The sequence below is a fragment of the Dipodomys merriami genome, unplaced genomic scaffold, assembly GCF_024711535.1.
Source record: "Dipodomys merriami isolate MVZ:Mamm:240054 unplaced genomic scaffold, mDipMer1.0.p SCAF_20, whole genome shotgun sequence".
Lineage (NCBI taxonomy): Eukaryota > Metazoa > Chordata > Mammalia > Rodentia > Heteromyidae > Dipodomys > Dipodomys merriami.
In genome coordinates this window covers 30,927,264-30,953,492 of record NW_027203382.1, presented here as the reverse complement: position 1 = coordinate 30,953,492, position 26,229 = coordinate 30,927,264, and the positions used below count along the sequence as shown (strand labels likewise).

Genomic DNA, 26,229 nt, shown 5'->3' with positions numbered 1-26,229 from the left:
TTATTATTTTTTCATGTCCCTACACAAATGTGATAGGAAAAAAGGTTTGAATTTTTACTATATTTTTTTAAAGATCATGAAACAATCTCAAATTCTCATTAATTACCACCATATTTTAGCATGTTTTTAACTTTGATGAGCAATTGTATGTTATAAAACAAAGACTTCTGGTATTGAGGAGTATAATTTTGTTAGACGACAAAGAAAAACTTTGCCATACTACTCAACAAGTAATTAGCTCCTCTCATCTCTGTCTCATGAGATGCTCTTAATCCTCCAATAAGGATTCAGTCAGCATAGTCCCCACAAAGTGGTAAAGGGGAAGCAAAATGAAGAGTGAGTAAGCATGTTAGACCCTGGCCAGGAACACATAAGTAAGCTCTTCTCTTTCTTCATAACATCTGAAGATTGTTTTTTTTCCATATGAACTTAAGCTTTCTTGAAATAATTCATCTTTTAACTTTGCCCTGCCCCAAGTTATACACTGCCCATAAACTTATGTCTAAACTCTTCTTTCTATAGGAAATTTGGCTGGACTTTAGTAGCAAGATCTGAACCTAAACCATAGCTATATACGAATGAACTTTTCAATATTATTACTAGTTGAAAATTAATTCAAAATAAAATAATAAATGCATACAAAGTAGTCTTTCAAAGTATTGTACAGAATTTCCTTAGCCTAATATAATGATAGGCTTGTAAAATCATAGATCTAAAAATGATGGAAAACAAACACGAAGTACAAAAGGTTAGTCACAGAGAAGAGTGAAGATGTGTGAAAGAAACAGCAGAAGAAACTCTGGGCATTGTGGGGAGACTAACTTCTTAACTTCTTAATTCCACTGAGGCTAAGTAACATTTTGAGAATCCGAACATTCTCCTTCATCTTTTCAATAATCCCCTTAATTTTCTTCATGATTTATTGATAGGCCTCTATTCCTTACAACAAAATATGCCCTAAGGCCATATCTCAATAATATCATAATTAAAATGCTACAAGCAAGGTTTGGGGTATAGCTCATATGGTACAGCACTTGCCTAACATGAATTCAGTCCCCAAGAAACTGCAGAAAGAGAAAGAGAGAGAGAATGAAAGGAGAGGAGAAGAACAGAGATATAGAGAGAGATTGAAGGAAGTGAAGGAAGGAGGGTGGGAGTGACGGAGGAAGGAAGGAAGGAAGGAAGGAAGGAAGGAAAAGCTATATGTAGTACACATGAAGCTCTATGCAAAAACTTGTCATTTTGACCTAATTGAATATTTTTAGGTTTGCAGTCATAATTATTCATTTCTTTTTTAACATTGCAAAAATAACTCATGCATGGGCAGTCACTGTACAGAATCTAAATGATATAGAAATATACTTAAAAAAAAAAAAACCTGTGAATGAGAACATTTATCTCCTCACCATAGATTGGCCAATCCCAGCCCCTTCTGGGAAGAAATGCTATCTGATCTTCTCTGATCTTCTATATGCCTGCACATATAGAAATGTTATATATTTCTTAATGAAAGCATGATAATATTCATATTTGCTCTTTCCCAACTTGCTTTTTGAATCTTTTATCTATCTCTGTGGTTCTTGTGAGTATATTTAGATGCTTTTGGTATTTTTTACCAGCTGAATAGAATCCATAGTATTCATAGTTCTACCCATAATTATTACTCTTTCCCTATTGATGTTTATGATTTTATAACATTTAAATTTTGCCACAGTATTTGTAATCAATCGCTGGGCATATGCTGAGTATGTCTGGAAGGTGGAGCCAAAGAAGCGAAGTTGCTGAGACACTTTCAGAGTTAATTGCTAATTGCTTTCAAAAGCAAAGGCAACTGTAAGTTAAAAGGCACTTTTTATTGTCACTACTTTGAAACAAGGCATTTTAGAGCAAGAAGGAACCTTGGGAAATACAGGATTCAAGCATCCCATTTCATAGAAGACTGAGTCTCAAAACAGATAGACTGAAGACTACATAAGAGTTTTGTACTATAGCATGAACTAGAAAACAGCTGTCTTGGGGCTGGGAAGGTGGCTCAGAGGTAGAACGCTTGCCTTGCATGCATGAGGCCCTGGGTTCGATTCCTCAGCACCACATAAACAAAAAGAAAAAAGCTGGAAGTGGGGCTGTGGCTCAAGTGGTAGAGTGCTAGCCTTGAGCTGAAGAGCTGAGGGACAGTGTCCAGGCCCAGAGTTAAGGCCCCACGACTGGACCCCCCCCCCCAAAATAAAACATCTGTCTTGGTGTGGGCACTGCTACTATGGCCCATTGCCATTGAAATGATTAGAGAAGAAAGAAATGACACAGTGTCTAAGCCAGTTATTCCTAAAACAAAGAGTCTATCTAATTGGACATTAAAAACACTATATGATTATTATAACTTCACCCTATCAAATTAATGCAAGCAGTCCATGAAATTCCTATTATTCTCAATAATAGGTAATATAGGTATAATAATAGGTGAATAATAGGTAAATTAAAATAAAAGGTAAAATATCTATAATTCTCAAGAGAAATACATATTATTCTCAGAAGTGTCTTACTTTTTAAATGTAGACTCTAGTCACGTTGTAAATTTTCTTGGAAGCTCCCTCAAGCTTTAAATGTGCCATTAGGAGACTGTAAACATTCATGAATCTCCAGCTTTCATATCACAATTTTCAAGATCTTTCTTTTCCATAAATGTCAGTGAACAAAAATTGCATTTTGAGATGCAACCCCCTGGATTACAGACCCTCTAGAGAATTCTGCCTAATGTTCCAGTTATATACACACTGTGGAGCCACTTCCTGATCCATGAAGGAAATATGTCACAGAGACCTTTTGTACAATTCTTTTTGTTAATGGAACCAGTGAGCCTCAACTGAACTCAATCTTAAATTTCCAGAGCACTGCTGCTGGAGGCTCACAGAAGAAGATAAACTAAAAATTGGTAGCGTTTGTCTTTTTTTTCAAAATAACATGGAGAATGATGAAAATGTCTACTTTCATATATAGCTGGTCCCTTCCCAAGCATGTCCACGCTGCATCTCTCTTAGTCACTTTTTGTCTCTGACCAAAATACCTGGCATGAATAACCTAAAGGAGGGTTCATTCCATGGTTGATTGACCCTATGTACTTGAGCAGAACCTCGCAATGAGAGCATGGGGAAAAGGACAGTTGTCATCTCATGGCTGACAGGAAACTGTGAGGGAAACAGGAAAGGGCCAGGAACAAGATACCAGCAAATACTCACCCCCAGTGACCTACTTCCTACCCACCTCCTAAAGTTTCTAGAACCTCTTCCAAAATAGTGCCATCAGCTAGGGACCTGGTTGGAGGGGGACATAATGTGCTAAGGAGACCTTGCAGGGAAAGAAGAGGAAAAAAGAGGGAAGGAGAATAGAAGATGACAGGTGGAGGAGAGAAAGGGAAGGGTGGGTAGAAGGGAAAACAGGGTAGGAGAAAAGATAGAAGAGCTCTTGGCAGGAAAGGAGAAAGGAAGGGATGCTTGTATATCAAGTCTCCTTAAACTTCTCTTCATTATTTTTTCCTAGAAGCTAAGGAGAATCTGTAGACATTCTTAAAAAAATATTTTTGCAAGTAGAAGACAGAAAAAAATTCTGATAAATATCCAAACAATCTGTCTATAGTCAAGACTTCCAGAGCTTTAAGATTCAGCCAACATTTTGTAAAATGTAGTGTATTCTTCTTAAAATAATTACCATCTTGAATGAATAATGGAAGACTAAAATGCAATGTGTAGAAATTGCAATTTGCTTCCTGTTTCAATAACGAGGCTTAATTTGTACCTCAAGCCCTACTCTATAGTAGAAAATTATCTCATGCAATCAAACTTTCCACACTTCCTCCTTCTCCATATTGGTATTTACTTATTTATTTCTGCCAGTACTTGGGCTTGAACTCAGGGCCAAACATTCTAGCTTAGCTTTTTGGCTTTACCACTTGAGCCATATTTCCACTTTCAGTTTGCTTTTTTTTATTATTTTGTTGGATAATTGGAGATAAGAATCTCACAGACTTTTTCTGTCCAAGCAGGCTTCAACCCATGATCCTCAGAGCTCAGCCTCCTGAGTAGCTAGGATTATCAGCACAAGCTACCAGTGCTCAGACTGTAGTTTAATTCTAGAGGACAGATGTGTAAGAGGATAGACTGAGGTGGGTGCAGGACAGGATGGCAATAAGGGGAGGGCTGTCTGGTCTGTGGTCACCATTGTCTACACCAACATTCCCTTAGTTCAACTTTGTCCTGGATGTTGTTGTCAACCCTCCAGACTGGCAGCAGCAGCTCTGCCACTGGCCAGACCTCAGGCTCTCTCCAGGTCCACTTGCTTTTGATACTTTGCCCACACTACTCTTGGCCGCAGGAAAAAATATATATACATTCTGCTTCTCTATGAGCCATGCTGAAGAATTCAGGCATTCTGTGGGTTTCCTCAGACCATCTGCTTATTTCAGCCATTTCTATTCTATTATTACCAGGTCATGCTGGTTGCTGTGATATCACCAGATGTTTGACACCTGGACTGGCTTTCATCAGAAATCAAAGCACAGATCTTGCCTGTGGTTACAAACTGAAATCTATCCATGATTTGAAACATGCCCACACCTCTGGTTGCCCACCCTGGGCTCAGCATTTTTCAAGTGCACAGTGCACTTTATTGGGAATAAATATTGAGTGTTTTCTGTCTTGCTTTCTCAGTTTTGTGCAGCGATAATAGGAACACAACTATTTATATAAAAGAAGAATTGGTTGGCTTTGATTTTGGAGGCGTAAGAGTCCAATATCAGGGTGTTGCTTTTCTCTCAAGGTTTTTCTTTTTATGTCATAGCATGGTAGAAGGATGTTATGGGAGATTTTATGTCCCAGACCTATAATTCATGACCTCTACTGATCCTTCCACTTGCCCCAATATCAAATAAAGAGACAAGAAATTGTGGAGGTCATAGAAAGGAGGTATATTACACAAGACAGGATGCCACAAGAAGAGGGCAAGTAGCATTTTAACCCATCTTCCATGCACCGACATTTTCTTAGATTTAAATGGGAGGACAAGATGAGAACAAGAGGAGAGATGTACACCATTATTAAGCTGACCCTGTCACAGGCATGTCCTAGTGGTAATCAGCAGGTGAAGCAGCTCATTGTCTCAAGACTGGTCAGGTGGATACTTGAAACAGTAAGAGTCTTTGACCAGTCATGGTCTCCTGTCTGGTACGTCTTGGCTTTCAAGATGGCAGCAAAGTGACTGGAGGAGAGAATGTCTCAGCGCAAAGGACATAGATACAAAGAAGGCTGGATGCCTAGCTTTTATCCTGCTTTCAATTAATTTGTTGTTCCAAGTAAAGAATCAGTGGTTTTCAGCAAAAGCAGCTTCTTAAGTACATGTTGAAAGGAGAGAGAGAGAGAGAGAGAGAGAGAGAGAGAGAGAGAGAGAGAGAGAGAGAGAGAACGAAAGAACAAAAGAACAAAAGAACAAAAGAACAAAAGAACAAAAGAACGAAAGGAAAAAGAGCAAGAATGCTTGAGCATGAGATAGAATTGGCAAGCTTGAGGCCTTTTATATTTGGCTTCATCTATTGATAAAGGTAGAGTCCTCCAGGCTTAAGCTCCTCTTATTTGGTCCTACCTCCCAACATGGTTGCACAGAGGATTCAGTTTCTAACAGGTAAACTTTAGGGAAGACATTCAACCCATATACCTTTCAAATCTACTCATCTGTAGGACCTATAGCTCTTCTCTGATAGGTAACAGCTAACCCTGAACAATGGGGAAATGGAAAGGGAAGCTAAAATGAAGGGGTGAGATCCCAAAGAGAGGATATTGTAATTAAGACTAGTGTAATGGCCTAAGCCCATTACATTAGATCTAGGGAATTCTCACAGATAATCTTGTAATACTATTGTTCTTACCTCCAGAGACAACTCCCTTTCAGTTTTTGAAAGTGTATTTATACCAGGTACTCAAACTGTTCTTGCTGCCACAAATTAGCTAAAAGCAGGAGAGAGGCCTGCCATCTCTGCCTTTATTTTGTGTTTGTCATCCATTTATTTTGTGTTTGTAAGCTATTCTCTTCACAGCCACTTTGCAATCACCCTGGGTTCCAGAAAGACAAGATAGATCAATAACGTCTTTATGAAAAAGGACTAAAACCAACCTCTAAGGGAAAGCAGAGCCTTACAAGACAAATCACCCCAAATGAGGATAATTGCTAATAAGGATCAGTCTATACCAGAAGCCAGGGAAGTCATCTGTGGTGAACTGAATTATTCCTCTCAAATGATGACAGACAATAATTTCCCTAGAATCCTTAAGAACCAGAATGGAGGTGGATGACCCATGAGACCACACCTGTTAAGAGGGACTCTTAAACTATACATACATTTGTCCCCTAATTCTTCCTCTATTTAGAAACCTAATGCTAATGTCTATACCCTGGGATGACTGAAAATAATCTGAAATGCCATCTTACCATAGCATCATGACACATAAAAATCACCTTTCCCGGGGCTGGGAAGGTGGCTCAGTGGTAGAGCGCTTGCCTTGCACGCCTGAGGCCCTGGGTTCAATTTCTCAGCACCACATAAGCAAAAAGAAAAAAGCCAGAAGTGGCGCTGTGGCTCAAGTGGTAGAGCGCTAGCCTTGAGCTGAAGAGCTGAGGGACAGTGCCCAGGCCCAGAGTACAGGCCCCACGACCGGACCCCCCCCCAAAAAAAAATCACCTTTCCCTGTCATATTCCTTCCTTAATAAACTTTCCTATCACTGTCACTATGTTCACTATATTCACTTCTTGCCTAAATTCTTTTCCTATTCACTGGGATTGAGGTTGATAATGGTACTGACTATACAGTCACACTTTCCAATGGGGAAAATATGCTCCGATGCCCACATCTTCTTCCTAATGTACTGTATTCATGGAAATACTTCCACAGCGCTGTTCTTTTGAAGCCTGTCTTTTAATATCGAAACTCTAGGCTTTTGAAATTAAAACTTTTCCTTTCCAAATGCAGAGCTCATTTAAACTTCAAAATGGATTCTTATCTCTTCTCTGCTAAAACACTCTTTCCCAGAGGAAATTGATACCCTTGGTCTAATGTGAATGGGAGGGAACATCATAAAGATTTAAAGGAAATAACAGGAAGGCTTTTCCTCCCCAAATAATTCACATGTTAAAATGTTGTGCTCTATTTCCCAGAGTGAGGATTATTTACCAAAGGATTCTGGCCCTGTCTGGCTGTGCATGCCTTCAGCTTGCTGGGGTGCAGCATCTATGCATGACTGTGGTCCACAGCAGTGTGACTGTTGTTGCTGTTGGCCATGCTGGGGTGTACCAACAGAGCATCACCATTCAAGTGACTTGAGTTCAGAGCCACTAGATCCATAGAACATGCTGATAAAAAGTAGAATTGGCCAGACCATTTTATCCTACTATTGGCCAAGAAAACACTCTGGCACCAAGCAGGGAAAAGAAAAATGGAAAAGATGTGATGTATGTGTTTAAGAATTAATAATTGAGGATCATTCTGTGAAGTAAATAATGCCAAAATTATTTGCAGCAAAGCTCATCGGTTCTTTTAATAGTATCTGTAATTTCGAGAATCCTTCCTGTCTTTCCAAGAATGTTTTATTATATTTGATAATTGTTTTTATTGAAATGAACTGAAACGGATAGAAATGTCTCTTCTGCAGCTGCTAGCTTTGGAGAAGATATGAGTTTGGGTAAGGTCAGGGACAAGAATTTCTATCTTTGTCACTAGCTTGTAATTTCTTTCCCAAATTACATATAACTTTGAAAAAAGTGAATATCACTATTTTTCTGTCAACTACAATTGAATGAGATCAATACAGACCATTTGAACTTGAAACTCCAAGGAGCCCTGATCTTGCAGTTTCAATATGTTGAGGCTCTTAATTTCTCTGACTTGGATATAAGTTAGACAAAAAAAAAGAGTTGAAGAAATCCAAGTAATTCAAGAAACCTAAGATTAACAAGTTCATCCACTTGGTTGCAGGGATGACACACCATCTTACTTTAAAAAAAATAAAATAGAAGCCAGGCCCTGGAGGCTCACACCTGTAATCCTAACTACTTAGGAGGCTGAAATCTAAGGATGACAGTTTGAAGCCAGCCCAGGTAGGAAAGTCCATGAGACTCTTATCTTTAATTAGTCACAGAAAAATGAGGGAAAGGGTAACAAGTTTGACAAGAAATGTACTTATTACCTTACTTGTGTAATTGTAACCCCCCTAAGTAGTGTTGTTCTGTGATCCCAGCTGTATATACTGGCTTGGGTGACACTGGACAGGCTACTTAAAATACCATTTGTTTGTGATGCACCTGTGGCTATAATCTGAAGCTCAGGAAGCTAAGATTTGAAGATTGTGGTTTAAAGCCAGACCTGGCAGGAAAGTCTGTGAGACTCTTATTTCAAAAACAAAACAACACACACACACACACACACACACACACACACACACACACACACACACACACACACACACACACAAACCCCAGAAGTGTAGCTATGGTTCAAGTGGCAGAACAGTATCCTTGGGCAAAAAAGCTCAGGGACAATGCCTAGGCCCAAAGTTCAAGCCCCAGAACCAGTACAAGTGTGTGTGTGTGTGTGTGTGTGTGTGTGTGTGCATGTATGGTTCGGCGTGTGCCAGGCTCTGTGCTAACAACTGGTTACAATGGCAGGTACATTACATTTACAGTTTCTACCAGCTATGGCTTCAGATGAAAAGCAAGGCAATACTATCCGCTCTCCAAAGCTGTGAGTCTTAAATGAGACAATGATGAGTGAGCATGCCTAACTTAGTGCCAACTCTTGGTACACAGACATTTGCAAACATTTCTATTCTCTTTGCTCTTCCTAGCATTTCAAGCATAATTCACCCTGGGCACTATTCTATATCTAACTTATTTCAGAGGTTTTATATATAAAAAATAAGGGCAAAAATGTTATACATTCTGTCTGGTGCTTATCCTGCTTTCCAGCACCTGAATTCTCCCAATTTTTAAAATATGTTTGCATGTGTGAATGTGTACATAATGGGTATTAGTAAAAGATATGCTTTTTAAAACTCTATGTTACAACAGGTCCACCTGAATCCTGTTGCAACAATGAGAAGCACAAAATGTCATGTCAAAACCAGCTTTACAATGTCGGTGTGGGGGGGGGGAGGGGGTATAATTGGGTGGGGGGAGGGGGGAGGCGGGGAAGGGAAGTGAAGGGTAAACAAAGGAGGAGGCTGCATGCTTGGTAAGAAATGTATGCATTATCCTGCCCATGTAATTGTAGCCCCTCTGTACAGTATGTTCTCAAATAAAATAAAATACAATTTAAAAAAAAAAAACTCTATGTTAGACTGGAACAACAGAGGCCATGCTACAAGGAAGTCCCACCTATGGTAAAGAAGGCATTAGCTCTTCGGGGAACACTGTGGGGGGGGGGGGTGGACACCCATATCCCAGAACAGCTTCGACTGTGAGGTGTGGATTTGGGGTATTTACTCAGGCATTTGTCAGCCTCCATATCTGAAACTCATACTCCTAGGTGTTTTTTTTTCCTGCTCTGCCCTGGGCTAGAGCTTAAGAAATGCAGAAAACCCCTGGAAAATCCATCAGACAGATGTTACATCCTGGAGGTAATGAAAATGATAAGGAAGTAGGCACAGCATCTGCTTTAATTATAGGTTGGTCTCAGAGGGAAAAATAAGTCAAAACTAACAGTCCAAACAAAAATTAGATACACATATGTGGGTTGAAGGATGTAGCCCCATGGTATAGTAACAGCTCAGCACATGTGTAGCCCTGAGTTCAATACCCATGACCCCTGCCCTCTCAAAATGAGAGAACTCTGTATTTATAATATGCCTTTGCTCTGAGGTTTCTAACAGTAGTTTGATAGAAGGAGACTAAAATCAGAAAGAATTGTAGCATTCTCTGGTAGTGTTAGGCAAATGCCACCAGGAGCACAACAGCCTCCTTGGATCCCACTGTTATCTTGCTCCTTGCTGGTGTCTTTCTCTGCCCCCAGACATTACATTTTCCAGGCCTTGCACTCCCACAGCCTATCAACAACAATGAGAGCATGTTCTCAGCAAGTACAATTAGTCACAGAGATTGCAAATCCACTCACCTCCCCCATGTAGAGGAAGTGACAGTGTAAATATATCTTGTGGTACCAGAGAAAAGGCAAGCAGGAACAAAGATCTCTTCCTTGTCTCTAAATAAGAAGGACAAGTGTCCTATTAGTGTCCTAGCAGTGTATTTTGCCCCCAGATACTGGTACAGAGGGTGCTATATAGAGATCAGTGGAGCCATACTGTGTTGTGGAAATGTATTTGGTCCAATTTGGTAGAGGAACAGAGGATTTCTCAGAAAACCTGGGTTTGGGGAGAATCCACTATTCTTAGTTATTAAGTTATAGTGTTTCCTGCACCTTCTTATCTCCCAGCCAGCAAATGAAAGGGAAATGGGATTCTGCATCACTTTGGGTAGTTTTCCAATTCTAAAACATGATGCCTATAAAAATCACTAATTGTTTAAATAGGGATACAGGTGGACCCATTGCAACAATGAGATGTACAAGTCGTTATGTCAAAAAACGAACTTTACAACTTTGGTGGGGGGGGGGGCCGGGGAAGATTGGGTGGGGGGGTGAGGGAGGGGAGGATGGGAAGGGATGGGAAGGGGAAACAAAGGAGGAGGCTACAATGCTTGATAAGAAATGTACTCATTATCTTGCCCATGTAATTGTAACCCCTCTGTACAGTATTTTCACAATAAAAAAAGAAAAAAATTTAGTAAAATAAAAAAAATCACTAACATGGAAGTGATTGTGTTGAATATCAAACAGGTTTTTATACAAAAATGCAGCAACTATGTAATGGAGTTTGTTATTTGAGGTTATACTGCAACTCTAATTAGGTTTTCTAGCACACAAAAAGGCCCAGTTAGGGACTGATGGAGCCCCAAATTGCCAATAAGTCTACAGTGTTAGTACAACACTGACAGTGTTGCAGAAAGGCCTGAGTCATCAGCATAGTCAAACCCAGATGTTTCAAGGAGAGGAGGGAAAACCCACCCTGACTGAAAAGTACTCAGCAAGCCCGAAGTCACCAGTCAATCGAAGTATTTCTCTTCCTAGCCCACTGCCAGGGGGACTCACAGATCACCAAAGCATGGTACAAAGTCAGTCCAGTCACTTGTTCAACCAGCACCTTCAGCCACTTAATTAATAAACATCATTGCTGGACATGACCCAAATAGCCATAAACAGATGAATGGATTCATAAAATATGGTACATCACTATAATGGAATATTATTCAACCATAAAAAGGAATGAGCTATGCTGGTAGCTTTAGTGTGGTCTTGTTTGTAAACATTTGGGTAAATGCCCAAAAGTGGGATTACTGGATCATAGGGGAGATCTATGTGAAGTCTTTTGAGGAACCTCCATACTGCTTTCCAAAGTGGTTGAACAAGTTTATATTCCCACCAACAATGAAGTAAGGTTCCTTTCTGTCCACATCCCCTCCAGCATCTGTTGTTGTTAGAGTTCTTGATTTTTGCTGTTCTAACTGGAGTGAGGTGATATCTCAATGTTGTTTTGATTTGCATTTCTTTTATGGCTAGGGATGTTGAACATTTCTTCATGTGTCTATTGGCCATCCTTCTTTCTTCTTCAGAGAAGCTTCTCTTTAAGTCTTTCGCCCACTTATTTATTGGGCAGTTGTTTCTTTGAGGATTTGTTGTTGGGTGGTTTAATTTTTTGAGTTCCAAGTATATTTTAGATATGAGACCCTTGTCCGTTGTATGGCTAGTAAAGATCTTCTCCCAATCGGTGGGCTTTCTATTGATCTTGCTATGTTTATTGCAGCATTATTTACCATAGCTAAGATATGGAACCAACCCAGATGCCCCTCAGTAGATTAATGGATCAAGAAAATGTGGTATATATACACAATGGAATTCTATGCCTCCATCAGAAAGAATGACATTTCCCCATTTGTTAGGAAATGGAAAGGTTTGGAAAAAATTATATTAAGTGAAGTAAGCCAGGCCCAAAGAAGCATAGGTCCCATGGTTTCCCTTATTTGCAATATCTAGTATAGGTATGAGTCAAGCGGAAAAGGTCAGATAATGTGATGTTAGGAAAATGAACCCTTAAATATGTATTTTAATGTTTTCGTTTCTTTCATGCATGTGTTTCTAACGCATTTATAAGATTATTTCTTTGTTGCTTTGTATGTCCCTCCCCCACAGTGTAACCCCCGCTTTCACTATATTTGATGTCAGTATAACTTGTGGAGGAGATGGGGACAAACAAGTCGTTTAAGGATTCAGGTGGACCTGTTGCAACAATGAGAAGTACAAAATGTCATGTCAAAACCAACTTTACAATGTCGGTGTGGGGGGGGGGAGGGGGGTATAATTGGGTGGGGGGAGGGGGGAGGCTGGGAAGGGAGGTGAAGGGTAAACAAAGGAGGAGGCTGCAATGCTTGGTAAGAAATGTATGCATTATCTTGCCCATGTAATTGTAACCCCTCTGTACAGTATGTTCTCAAATAAAATAAAATAATGTTAAAAAAAAAAAAAAGGAATGAGCTACACTGTGGATGAACCTTGAAAACACATACTAACTGCAAGAAACTGGACACAGAAGGCCCTATAGTGTGCTAGTCCATTATATGAAACATCCAGGGTAGCTAACTCATAAAGATAGGAAGGAGAGGGGTAGTTGACTGAGGCTGGGAAAGTGGGGGGAAATAGAGAACGATTACTGCTGGTGGGAGGTGTGAAAAATCTTCTGAGACTTGACGGTGGTGATGCTTGCATGTAGTCATGAATATGCTAAAAACATCATTAATTTTTTACTTTAACTGAGCCATTTGTATATATATATATATATATGTATATATATGCAAAAAAGCTGTTGTGTTTTAAAGGTATATTCCATTTCTAACCTTGCTAACACTGGCATAACTGGCCAAGGTCAGAGGCCATACCTAGTTACACTGTGGAACGTAATGCAAATGCACCCTTTCCCAGCTTAGGAGGGGAAGAAGCTGGGGACTGGCTGCCTGTGTCAGGACAGGTCTCAGACCTGAGCACAGACCCAGACAGGTGCTTCCCATATTAGTCTTCGTCAAAGCACTTTTCACCATCTGTCTGTCTTCTCTCATTTCATTAGAACAATTCAGAGATTTTGCTTCATCTGTTTTCTTTCATACTTTTCTCAAATTAAAGAAGCAAAACAAACAAACCCTCTCTGCCTTTTAAAACCTATAACCCCTCTTGTACATCACCTTTATGATAATTTTTTTAAAAAAATATTTAATGAGAGAAAAAATAACCTATGACTGTGTGCAGAGGGGCTCTCTCTTGTCTGGACTGAGAGTACTAATGGCAGATAAAGGCGTGTGAATATGGCCAAAATACTTTATGTGCATGTGTCAAAATGGAGCAATGAAGTTTGTGAGACAGGTCTGGGAAGGGGGAGGGAGAAGAGGGGGAGTGATAAAAGATGAAGGCATGCTGTGTTTATGTGTTTATGGACCATGTCAGAATCCTCTGTACAACTAATTGTTGTTAATTTTAAAATGTAAAAATAAAGAGAGCTGTGTCTAGGTTAGAGCCAACCTTGACCCACTTTAACACTATTAGTTGACATTTCTGCCCAGACCCCTAGTTAACATTTTGTACTCTTAGATATGACAAGATGTGAAGGGCTCCATTTACTCAAGATGGGTCATTCTTCCCCCAGCTTCCCTCTCTCCCTCCCTCCTTCTCTCCACCTTTCACTTTACTTCACCATCTCCATCTCTCCATCTCCATCCAGCTCCTCTCTAACTGGCCTACAAATGGCAGCATAGTGTAATGAGCCTAGGGATAAAGTCCACTTCCCTACACCTGTCCTGGAGCCAGGTGTTAAACAGGTATTTGTTGAAGCAATAATAGAGCCCTTTGAGTGCTGATTCACAGGTGTGCTAGGATCAAGACTATCTTGTTTCATTCTTATTTGTTTTTGTAGTACTAAGGATTGATGCCAGAGCCCTGAACATGTGAAGCAAGTGCTTTACCACTAAGCTCCATTCCCAGCCCACCTTGTTTTCTTTTAAATATTTCCAAAGCAAAAGGGTGTGGGTTCCACCACCTGCCTCCTGAAGCAAATTCATAGAGAGTACACACATTTCTACCCTAAGAATACCTCCTTAGGGGGGCACTCCTCTGTGTGGTCTACATGAGATGGGTCATTTTCCCCCATTCCTAGGATAAGGCCCGGTGGTATTATTCTGGTCACTTTGGTTGGTTCAAGTTTGGGCATATGATCAAATAAGGCCAGAGTTCTCTGGAACATCTCCACCGGCCCTTTCAGGAGAAATGCTCTAGAGTAGCTCTTTTCTGTTAGTATCAGCCCTTTGGCTCTTTGGGTTAGAGAATGGTCTGTTCTGAAGCTGTACCATCCTGTGCATTTGGAGTGTTTAGCAGCATCCCCAATAGACTGTGGTAACAAGCCCCAGTACTGACAGCCAAACTGCTTCCAGAACTTGCTAAAAGTCCCTTGAGGTGGTGCAAAATTAACCTCAGTTAAGAACCACTGCTGTAAGATGTGCCTGTGAGGACAAAATAAACTGGATTTGCCTGTGCACATGTTCCCTGTGGTTCCCTGAAGGGGAAGCCATCTGCAGCAAGAGAGGGCGTGGAAAAAAGAAAAAGAAAGAAACTACAGGTGGACTGAGAGGACTCATGACATCTTTGAAATCTCATTTGGACTAGATTTAGAAGGCTGCTGGAACCAAACCCAACTTGTGACGTACATGTATGTCTACATGTAACTATTTTCTCCAAAGCCATTTGGGCCCAAACACATGAATCAGGATCTGCTAGCTCATGCCTATAATCCTAGAGACTCAGGAGGCTGAGATCAGAGAAGTGTAGTTCCAAACCAAATCCCAAAAACAAACTCAAGAAACTCCTATCTCTAATTAACCAGCAAAAAGCCAGAAGCAGAGGCATGGCTCAACTGGTAGAGCACCAGCTCTGAGAACAAAGCTAACCAAGAGCACAAGGACCTGAATTCAAGCCTTACTAGTACACACACAAAAGTCCAGGGTCATAGTGAGGCCAATTGGTAAGGAGATAACCTTGTTCAAAGTACACTATATGCAACTGTGGAATGATCACAATGAAACTCCCTTGTATTATTAATATATGCTAATTCATTAAAACTCTAGCTCATGTATGGAGAGATCTTAAAATTTTTGTTCAGCATTTCTGTTTTAGTACAGTGTAGGACACCAAGTAGCCATTGTCCCAAGTGACTGCAAGACGTGTGTTAGTTTCCTAAAGCTTCTTCAACAAATTACCACAGAGTTGGTGGATTTCTAAAAAAAATTGGAATTTTATTCTCTCACAGTTCTAGAGGTCAGGATTTGACCTCTAGAATCTGATGTGGGCTAGTTGGTTTCCTTCTGAAGACAGGGAAAAAGTGGGGTCCATGCTCCTCTCCTCACTTTGATGAAAAGTGCCAGATTCTGGTGTAGTGACATCAGCCTATAACTGTTTCCATTGCCCTGTGTGTGACTGCTTCCCCCATGCCCACATGTTTAAGAGTCTGTCATCATTAAGCTCATCAGTCATTAGAATTAGGATCCACCAAAATCTAATATGACTCTATCTTAACTATATCCACAAAGAGTTCATTTACACATTTTGGAGTTTCAGAGGGATGTGAATTTTGGGGGATATGTTACTCAGCCATAGCATTCCACATGGAATTGTTCTGTTTAAGCAGAACAATGCTCTGTATTTTTAGAGTATTATCATTTTAAAAGCATCTTCAAGAAAAGAAACAGGACAGCCATGGAAACCACCTTTTCCAAGGATGCCTTGACATGACTGAAGCTCCACAGTGTGAACTAGAGAACCCCTTGGCACCGCCAACTGGGAGATGAGGGACAGGCTGGGTTGCCCATCTACAGACAATTGCCCCTCTCTTCCATAATCGCCCTCAAATTCGATCTGCAGCCTCAGCTCAGAGATCCAAATGCCAATTACATTTCAAGAACCACCAGAATTCTACCCAAGGCAATATGACAGACACCAAAGCCAGCCCAAGGAGCTGCTATTTATTTTTTTCCAGTTTATTTCGCAGCATGGGCATGGGTACACATTTCTTAATGCATGTATTAGCCAAACTGCTTACTAATCAGACTGCTTTGCCTTAGAGGAGAAGAACAAGGACTCTGGCAGGGTGCTGGCAGCCAAAAGCTTGACATTTGAGAGCTATTATATTTCATGAGCCTTTGTTCTCATGTGATCAGTACCAATGGCTGCTAGATGGAAGCAAAGGAGAAAATAGAAAGTAACTTGCTTTGTCTCCTGGCCAGATCTTCTGAGGTGAAGAGGTTCACTGTCACTAGAGAATTCAAGAGCATTCAAAAGTCCTTTAAAACATCCCATTCCTTCATGGCCACAGTATCATACAGCAGGACCCCAGAGTAAATGGGAGTAAAACCAGTATAGTACTCTGATAACATTTTGAAGCAGAGATGTGTTACTTCCAGTTGTCATTGGCAGTCATTTGGAGAGTTGAATTACCTACAATCATCTTGCTTATCAGAAAGAAATAAGAGTTGAATTTCATTTGAAAAAGTAAACTATCTACTTTGATTTGCTATCAGTATCCAGCCAAGTTAAGAATTTATAAGAATGATAATTCTCACCAAGATCTATTGTCCTCAGGTAACAGCTATTCATTACAGCAAGACTATCTATAAACACTTTAAGTGAAAATTTTTGAAAGCCAGCTCTCATATCTGTTTGCCTACATCTACATGGTAAAGGAAACCATTTTCCTGGGAGCCGATTCTAGAAGTAATGGCTTAGGACATAAAGTCAAATCACTAAATTATGCAGATAGACAAACCACTTGAGATCTGGGACTCTATTTTGCTGCACATGCATACAGATCAACTTTGTGTCTGGCACTGTGGACAGAGGACAGCCCATGCTCACAGTTTTGATCAACATGCATGAGAGGTAAGAAATTTCAGGACCTCTCAGAGCTGCTTACCCTAAACCCCTTTGCAGCCCCTTTTGCAGAATTGTGACCTTTGTAATTCCTGATTCCAAGTAATTCAGCCCAGAAGTATGGTATAAGTCCCAGTCAATAAGATAGCATTGTTCTTGCCTTCCAAATGTTTGTCCAGCAAACAAAAACCCCAACAGAAATGAGATTTGTCCACACAGGAATATAATCACCTGAATTGGAATTGGAAGAGTCTATCTCTCCCTAACTTTCTGAAACCATATCAAATGACATCAATCTATGAAACATCTGTAAGTTGTAAAGAACCTAAATTTTGTCTCAAGCTGTCATGCGTTGTTCACACTTTAAACATATCCATGCTTACATAAAACATCTTTGGCTATTCTCCCCAGGAGATCCCGAGTATTCCCTAATGCATACAATTTGGGACTTTCATTTCTTTGTATTTGAGTAAAAGAATAGTATGGAAGATGAAGTTTATTAATTCTGCCATTAGAAATAACCTGCAGTTGCCAATAATTTTGTTGAAAAGGAGAAACTCACAAGAATAGATTGAGTCAAAAATTTACAGAGTTATAGGGCCATTTTTGTTGTTGTTGTTGTTGTGAGGCTTGGAGTGAGGCCCTGAGCTCTGTTCTTAATCCTTTTGCTCAAGGCTAGTGATCGTACTACTTTGAGCCACAGCTCCACTTCCAGTTTTTGAACGGTTAATTGGCAATAAGAGTCTCATGGGGACTTTTCTGTCCAGGCCTGCTTCAAACCATGATTCTCAGATCTCAGCCTCTTTGATAAAATATTATTTTATATGATCAGAAGCTTTTGCACCTTTGTTTTCCCTCATAAGAGTATCCTACTTTGGTCTCACTGTGGCAAAGACCTTTTCAAAGCACTATGAGCTCATTTCACTCTTCACACACAAATAATGTTTTCTTTTTAAAAAAATAGTATTACTAGAATTTATTGTTATATCTATAAGTTAAAGAATAGTATCTTTTGGCATGCTAACCATAATCCTCTGTAATTGTTAAAGGCAAATAAGGAGAGGAACGATATTTTATATGCACTCTAAACTTTATTCCCTGAATAGTTAAATAATGTTGTATATGCCACAATCTTACTGACAATGTTTTCAAAACACTGAAAAACATGGAGAAGGAAGGAGAAAGATTAGAATATAATGGGGTGATGAATTTGTTGAAAGTGTACTGTACATATGTTTGGAATTATCACAATAAAACTTCCTTACTGTTAATATATGCTACTCTAAAATTTAAATTAAATTTTATAAAAGCACATTATAGGTCACAAATGCTTAAAATGGTAAAAAAAAAAAAAAAAAAAAAAAAACCTAGAAAGTATTGACTCTATTTTAACTTAAAATTCATTTACAGATTAATCATCACTGTTAAACCAAAAAAAAAATTGATGGTGATTTCAATATTTACCTAAAATAAGCCTAGAGACCTAAGTGAACATAATTTTTTCTACTTTACAAATATTTCAACTTTATTACTAAAATGTGATCACTTGCCTGAAGAGCATTCTCCATTAAATATTCCCTTTGAAATCAGGCACTAATGGCTCACGCCTATGATCCTAGCTGCTCAGGAGGCTGAGATCTGAGGATTGGGGGTTGAAACCAGCCAGAGCAGAAAAGTCTCCATGGGGCTCTTATCTCCAAGCAAGCCTTCAAAAAACAAACCACAGGCTCAGGACCATAAGTCAAGGGGGGGGGGGAATGAAAGGTTAAAGTTTGAGGCAGTGACCACCACTTGTTGCTTGTTTCTGTCTAGCAAAGCAACAGGTGGTGGTAATCAAAACACCTGGTTGATTGTGTGTCTATATAAGACCTGCAAATCCTTAGCTTGGGGCTCTCCTCCTAGGCTTGGCTGGCTGTGTCGGAGTGTAGGACAGTGTAAGACGAGGCCCAAGCTGCAGCCCGTTTAAATAAAACAGCTGTAGAGTCTGACTCTCGGTGGTCTTCTTGCAGGGAGGGGGGGGGTGAGATTCCAGGGGAACATTGATCAGATCTTGCTGTGAATTCCGGTTTTTATCTCTTTCTGAAGTGCTAATTCAAGAAACAGCCATGCTCAGAGCACTTCTCTCTTTCTCTTCCTCAGCTCCACTCTGAAGGGAATGGCTTCAATGAAACAAATTATCTGTACTGCAGCCCCAAAGCCATCATACCACCATGAGACAAAGGACAAAGGGGGAACCAATACACTAGCGATACTCACAAGACACTATGTTGGAAATGATCTGCATAACTGTGTGTGGGGGGGTGGGGAGACTGGGGGAAGGGAAAGTGGGAGAAAATGGGGGAGGAGGTTACAAGTTTGAAAAGAAATGTACTCACTGTGGAGCTGTGGCTCAGAGTGGTAAAGCACTAACTAGCCTTGAGCAGAAGAGCTCAGGGACAGCACCCACACCCTGAGTTCAAGCCCCCTACCTACCAGTGGCTCATGCCTCTAATCCTAGCTATTCAGGGAACTGAGATCTGAGGATCATGGTTCAAAGCCAGCCCAGGCAGGAAAGACCGTGAAACTCTTATCTCCAATAAACCACAAGAAAACCAAAAGTGGTGCTGTGGCTCAAGTGGTAGAGCACTAGCCTTGAGCTGAAGAGCTAAGGGATAGTGCTCAGGCCCAGAGTTCAAGCTCCATGACCAATAATAATAATAATAAAATAAAATAATAAAAAGAAAAAGATACCCTTTGAAATCTGAGATGGAAGATAAAGGCAGTTGGCCAAGGATTAAGATAGCCAGTGTCCTTGGCCATCTGTGTTTCTCCCCTGTAAGCACTGCTAACCCTGGTGGTCTGGTGTGAGTTATAACAAAAGTTTCAAAGTCTCTAGTTTTCATCACAATTGCTGACTTGTTTCAGAAAAAACTTAGGACTTGCTGAGGGAGGGCTGACCCAAGTGCCAAAGAATCAGAAGAAATCATGATATTAAGCCCACCACACGGCATCAGGAAGAGCAAGAAACAAAACAAGAATCAATCATCCGCCTCTCCCCATCATTGTATTAATCAGTTTCTTATTACTAGAACAAAATTCCTGCGGGAATTAACTTATTAAGAAAGAAAGCTTATTTAACTCACAGTTTGGAGGTACAGCTCTTAAGTTTGCATTGGTCCATTTGCTTGGTCTCAGAAGACAGCCTAGAATGGCAACAGTAGGAACAGGTGTCATATTGAGGGGTTGCTAGTGAGAGAGTTGGGCTAAGGAGGGTAGAAGAGGATGGATACTCCAAAGAGATTGTTTGAGAATGGAACAACTAACCTCTAAATTGTATGAGGAAGGTGTAAGGTCCATTCCTGGATGGTGAGCAGACCCCACCCAGTACCTGTGTTACCTAGGCAACTGGGACACCTGGAAGAGGTCACATCTGCATCTGCTAAGGTCACATCTGAATCTGATGTGGCCACACCTTTCTCCACCTGGTCCCACCTCTTACCTGGTCCCACTTCCCTTTACCTGGACACACCTTTCCCCGCCCCTACCCTATATAAGGCTTAACCCAGGGCCAGACGCCCTCTTTTGCCAGCTGCATGGAATGCCAACCTTGCCTGGTCCCAGGAGGTCTACTGAATAAACCTATTCCTTACCTGAATACCATATGCGTGGTGCTGTTCTACTGCGCTCCCTCTTTTTAAAAACCTAACAGAAGAGGAATAAGGGAGAACAATAGGGTATGGATTAGACTATATTGTATACAAGCATGGAACTGGCACAATGAAATCTTTCCTCAAATAACTAAGCTAATAAAATAATTTTTAAAGAATTGAAAGAATTTCAGTGATGGCAAATCCTAGGAAACTCACATGCAGGTTGCTGTCTGATGGAAATGTCTTGGGATATCGGGGTGTCATATAGAAATAAAGGATAGCAACTCAAAAGGAACTAGGCCATGCAAGATTCTACTTGTGCAGAAAGGCTTGCTCCTGACAGGAAGCCAAGTAACCAATGCACTGGTCAGGAAGTCTGCCTAAGTTTTAATCCCCAACACAGTATTGCTCCTTCTTCCAACTGGCCAGAGCTTAGGTTTACAATCTTGAATGATGGAGTTTGACAGGCTATTGCTTTGTTAAAATAGAACAGGGACAGGACGTGACTTGTAACAGGATATCCTGGCCAATGCAAGAACATGTTTGAAAAACATTTCTTACTCAGCTGGTACCCTACCACTTCAGCCATGCCTTCAGCCCCTAGAAAAACAATTCTTTTTCTGGGGGGGGGGGTCCGGTCATGGGGCCTGAACTCTGGGCCTGGGTGCTGTCCCTCAGCTCTTCAGCTCAAAGCTAGTGCTGTACCACTTGAGCCACAGCACCACTTCCAGCTTTTTTCTCTTTTGCTTATGTGGTGCTGAGGAATCGAACCCAGGGCCTCAGGCATGCAAGGCAAGCGCTCTACCACTGAGCCACCTTCCCAGCCCCTAGAAAAACAATTCTTAACAACATGTGGCATACTAAAATAGCTTAAGAAAGTATCTACCTTTAAAATGTGTTGCCAAGCAGCCACTGTGACAGAAAAGATTTCAACTCCTCCACTGTCAAAGAGAGAAGACAGTGGGAGGTGACCTGTTTCAGATGAGGTCAACAGAGAAGGACACTTAAGATGTGTCATTGAAGCCACTGAGGTGAGACCTGAAGGCTGAGAACAAGACAGCCATGCAACAGCGAAGGAAGAGCTGTCCATTCTGAGGAGGCAGTAGAGACAAACACCCAGAAATAAGGAGAAAACAGATTTGTTTGGGAAAACAAAATGCGTGGTCAAATTGGAAAGAGTAGCATGAAATGAACTAGAGGGAGTTATGAGGGGTCAGTCTATTGAAATCTATGGTAAGATTTTGCATTTTTATTTCAAAGGAAAATGAAAGGTAATTGAATTTCAGAAGCAAACCCCAAACAAAAATCCCTCTCAACAATGGCAAGGAGATTGTTTGGCTCATCTTAGGATCTACCATGCCTACAGCATGTTAATTAGAACTTCAAGGTTACAAACAGCAATGCTGCTACCTGATTGAAGTGTGCTGGTGAAACTGGGGAAACCTGAATAAACCCTCCAGATTTTACCTGTTTCACCTACTCATAGTTACTTGATTTTCCTCTTTCTGAGACCAAGTCTCACTGTATAGCGCAGGCAGATCTCAAACCCATGATCCTCTTGATCCTTCCTCCTGAATTCTGGGATTAAAAGAGGACGCCAACATCCCTGGCTGGAAAGTCCTTGCTTTTCTAGACTACACCCACTTCACCTGCTTAGTTACTTGCTTGTTGTTGATGTTTTAAATTATCCACTTAAGACATCTGATGTGTGGGTCTTGATGCCCACGCCGATCAATAGTTACTTCCTAACATCCAATAACTTTTCCCTACCGTCTGCTAGTTAATATACCCAAACCCTCTCTTGGAGAAGCAGATTTGAGATGTGCTCTTTTTCTCCACACACTTGTCAGGATAGTGAATAGTCTGCTTCTCTTGTACAAAATCTTTTGTCTGGTGATTGGCGTGTGCTGTGGCAGATAGAATGGGCTTGGTTCAGTGACATTGATGGGCACGCTTAGTTCTTTGCGGTGGTAAATAAGCTTCCTTTGGCATCGTCAAGACTTTCATAACAAACGGAGATGAACAGAAATGCTGCTCTAACATTTTTCTATAGCTGCACATGACTTATGAGATCCAATTTTCAATGGTGGTAGAATAAAATTTATCATTATTTTAAAAAAACAATTCAATACTTTTAAGCTGACAATTTTAGTGGAGATGATAAATTTTGGTATTTATAGATAATGAAAAATAAAATTGCTTGCTGTTCTGGTTTTGGCTCAGCATAGACAGTAGACAAATACGGGTGTCTGAAAACTGGTTAGATGGCAGCTAAGCTCTTTCATGGTAAGCGCATCAAAAGCTAAGGAGGTCTTGTTCTGAGGATTTGGAGGGGGGAAACTACAGAACTTCCCTATGTCCCCCTGGATGCACACCACAGCATTCACCACACTGCTGACACAGGGTCAGTGAGCCAGAAGCTGCAAAGGTGATGAAGTACATGCATTCCAGGGTGGGAGGTAAACCTCTAAATATGCCACTCTAGAAAGACATTAAGGAGCTGCCAGGATACCCTCTTTAAGAGAAGAACCTGTACCATCTTCACTGTCATGCACAAAGAAGGAAACAAGATGCCTGGTTAGGCTCTGGGTGGCTGACACCCAGGACTAAATGTTTTCTTGGGTATGGGATTTTTAATGCAAAAACTATGACCATTGCAGGCAAACCTGGATTGTTTGGCAGCATAGTAGGCCTTTGATTTTTTTAATCATGTCTATAATACTTGCAGATGAAAACATTCTAAAATAAGAGTCTCAAAGAAATGCATACAAAGAGTCACTCAAAGTAGGAACTCTGTCAGTATGTGTTGATTGGCTGGACTCTAGGTTGGTCTAGTTCTTTGGTGAAGTAGGCCATCTCTGTTTACATGCCAAATGTCTGGGTAAGTTTCTAGACCACAGAAAATGTTTGGTAAATATCTGCCTTAGAACCAGCCTGGAGTCAGGATCTTAGCAAGCAAAACAGAAACTAGAGTCCAGATAGGAGGTTGGAAACAACAAACAAAAACTAGCTCAGTAAATCCAATTTGGGAAGAATCTTTCTGCTCAGTAGGTAGGGAAGCAGCTGCCCTCCACAGGGTGAGGGCAACAGAATGGAAGTCTATAGGCTCCTCTGGTAGCTCGGAGAGGAAGCCATGTTAACACCCAGGTGTCTTAAACTGAGATGGGAAGGAGGGGAAATGGCTACAGGAGACTTTGCTTAACAAAAAGAGAATTTGATGTCTAGAAATTTTTTCATTGAGTTAGAGATAAATGAAAGGATACTTACCTGGGGTGGTGCCTGAAGCTCAGAGAGAGCTAGGAGCTCTCAGGGAGGGAGGGATTGCCTGGGCCCGCTACAGCTGATAAAGGTTGACTCACCAAAACTAACCCCATCCGGGGAGAAGAGTAAGTCCAAAGATTTGCCCATGAAAACAATTTTCAAAAAAAGACCTGAGCCTCTCACTGCACTTAGAAAACTGCAAGACCCATCCTGGCTTCAGAGCTTCTTATAATAGGATTGAATGGGGCATCTAATCCCTCAGCCACTGTCTTCTCATGCATGCAGAATGCTGGTTCAAGAGTACTTCCCATTGATTGTGTGTATGCAAGCCAGCTGAGTCTGCTGAACTATGAAGGATCTAAGATAGTGATCCTGCTTCTAATCTGCTCCAGGTTCACAAAGGTTGGCAGAAGACACCAGATGGGCTGGGAAGTTGGCTCAGTGGTAGAGTGCTTGCCTTGCATGCATGAGGCCCTGGGTTCAATTCCTCAGCACCACATAAAGCAGAAAAAGCCAGAAGTGGCGTTGTGGCTCAAATGGTAGAGCACTAGCCTGGAGCTGAAGAGCTGAGGGACAGTACCCAAGCCCAGAGTTCAGGCCCCATGACCGCCAAAAAAAAAAAAAAAAAAAGAAGACACAGGATTCTTGGGTTAAGGAAAAAGAAGGTTATTACACTCATGGCAGTAGCCAGCATGAACTTCATGCTCAATGTGGTCTTCCACGCTCCCCAGATCCCACAAGTAATGCAAAACACAAACTTGGGTTTGAGTTGCAGCGAAGGTAATCTGAGCTTAGGAAACTTTTAAAGGAAGCTTAGGAAATTTTACCAGAATATTTTGTCCCAGAGGTAAACAAATACTATCACTGTTTTCTAATTCTGTTTGCTATATAAATATTCTTGAATCAACAGACAAAAATAAAAGTTGATTTAAAAAAATCATTTAGCTGTGTCCAAAAACTAGAAGTCCAAAAACCAGGTGGCTCACACCTATAATCCTAGCTACTTGGGAGGCAGAGATTATGAAGATCACAGTTTGGGTGAAGAAAATTTATGAGACCCATCCTCTCAACCAATAGCTAGGTATGATGTTGAACACCTGTCATCTCACTACACAGGTGGCTGAGATCAGCAGGATCATGGTTCCAGGTCAAACCAAGCCAAGCCAAAAAGAAAGGGGGTGGGGGTTTATGAGACCCTATCTCAACAGAAAAAGCTATATTTTGCTGTGGTGGGAAATGTAAATAGGATTTATGTCTAGGATTTGCTAGCCAGGACAAAAGGAACAAAACTCTATCTCAAAAATGAGCTGTGCAAAAATGACTGGTTGAATGTATGGCTTAAGTGGTAAAGTGCCTGACTTGCAAATAGGAAGCCCTGAATTCAAACACCAATACCTTAAAAAAAAAAAAAAAAAAAAAGGTGTCCAAGAGCCATGAAAAGCTCTCTCTACACTTGGGGAGCCTCGTCATACTCTGTGTACATGGGCACATATAGAAGCCATTATAATTTCAGTATATATGTAATTGTCTCTCCTATTAATTTTTAGAGAGTGGCATTTTCCAATAATATATTTTGGGTTACATTTTTTTTGTTATTTTTTTATTGTGAAAATACCGTACAGAGGGGTTACAATTACATGGGCCAGGTAATGAGAACATTTCCCACCAAACACTGCCACCCCCCCCATCCTGTTTCCCCTTCCCATCCCTTCCCATCTCACCCCCACACACCCCACCACTCCCCCTAACCCCTGGCCAAAGTTGTAAGCTTCGTTTTTCGACATAACAACTTGTACATCTCATTGTTGCAATGGGCCCACCTGTATCCCTATTAAACGGGTTATACTTACTTATGCAATAATATGTATTCCTGGCTACTCAGGAGGCTGAGATCTGAGGATTGCAGTTCAAAGCCAGCCCAGGCAGGAAACTCCATGAGACTCTTCTCTCCAGTAAACTACTAGAAAACCGGAAGGAGCACTGTGGCTCAAGTGGTAGAGTGCTTGCCTTGAGCTGAAGAGTTCAGGGACAGTGCTCAAGCCCAGAGTTCAAGCCCCATGACTGACAAAATAATAATAATATGTACATAATTTTTAAATGGTACTAAAGGATTCATTATGAAAAATGGTACTTCTGTCCAGTTCCCTCACAGCTATTTCCTACTCCTGAAAAACAGTTACTTTCAATTGCTATAGTCATTTCTATTGATAACTACCTTCTTTGTGTGTTTCAAACAGTACTTATTTTTATGAGTTTCTCTTTGAATCTGTTGAGTTGTCTTGAGGACAAAGATT

The 26,229-nt window shown here is 40.7% G+C and overlaps 1 long non-coding RNA gene across 2 annotated transcripts in view; it reads right to left on the bottom strand.

Annotated features, from left to right (window-relative positions):
• The window catches only part of LOC138832850 (uncharacterized), a 178,718-nt gene that overhangs the window by 50,654 nt on the left and 101,835 nt on the right, over positions 1–26,229 (bottom strand). For both annotated transcript variants that reach the window (XR_011373710.1, XR_011373711.1), the window contains exons 5-6: positions 20,675–20,726; positions 20,168–20,227 (exon numbers count right to left, since the gene is read on the bottom strand). This is a non-coding gene — a long non-coding RNA (uncharacterized lncRNA). The remainder of the gene's footprint in view (positions 1–20,167; positions 20,228–20,674; positions 20,727–26,229) is intronic.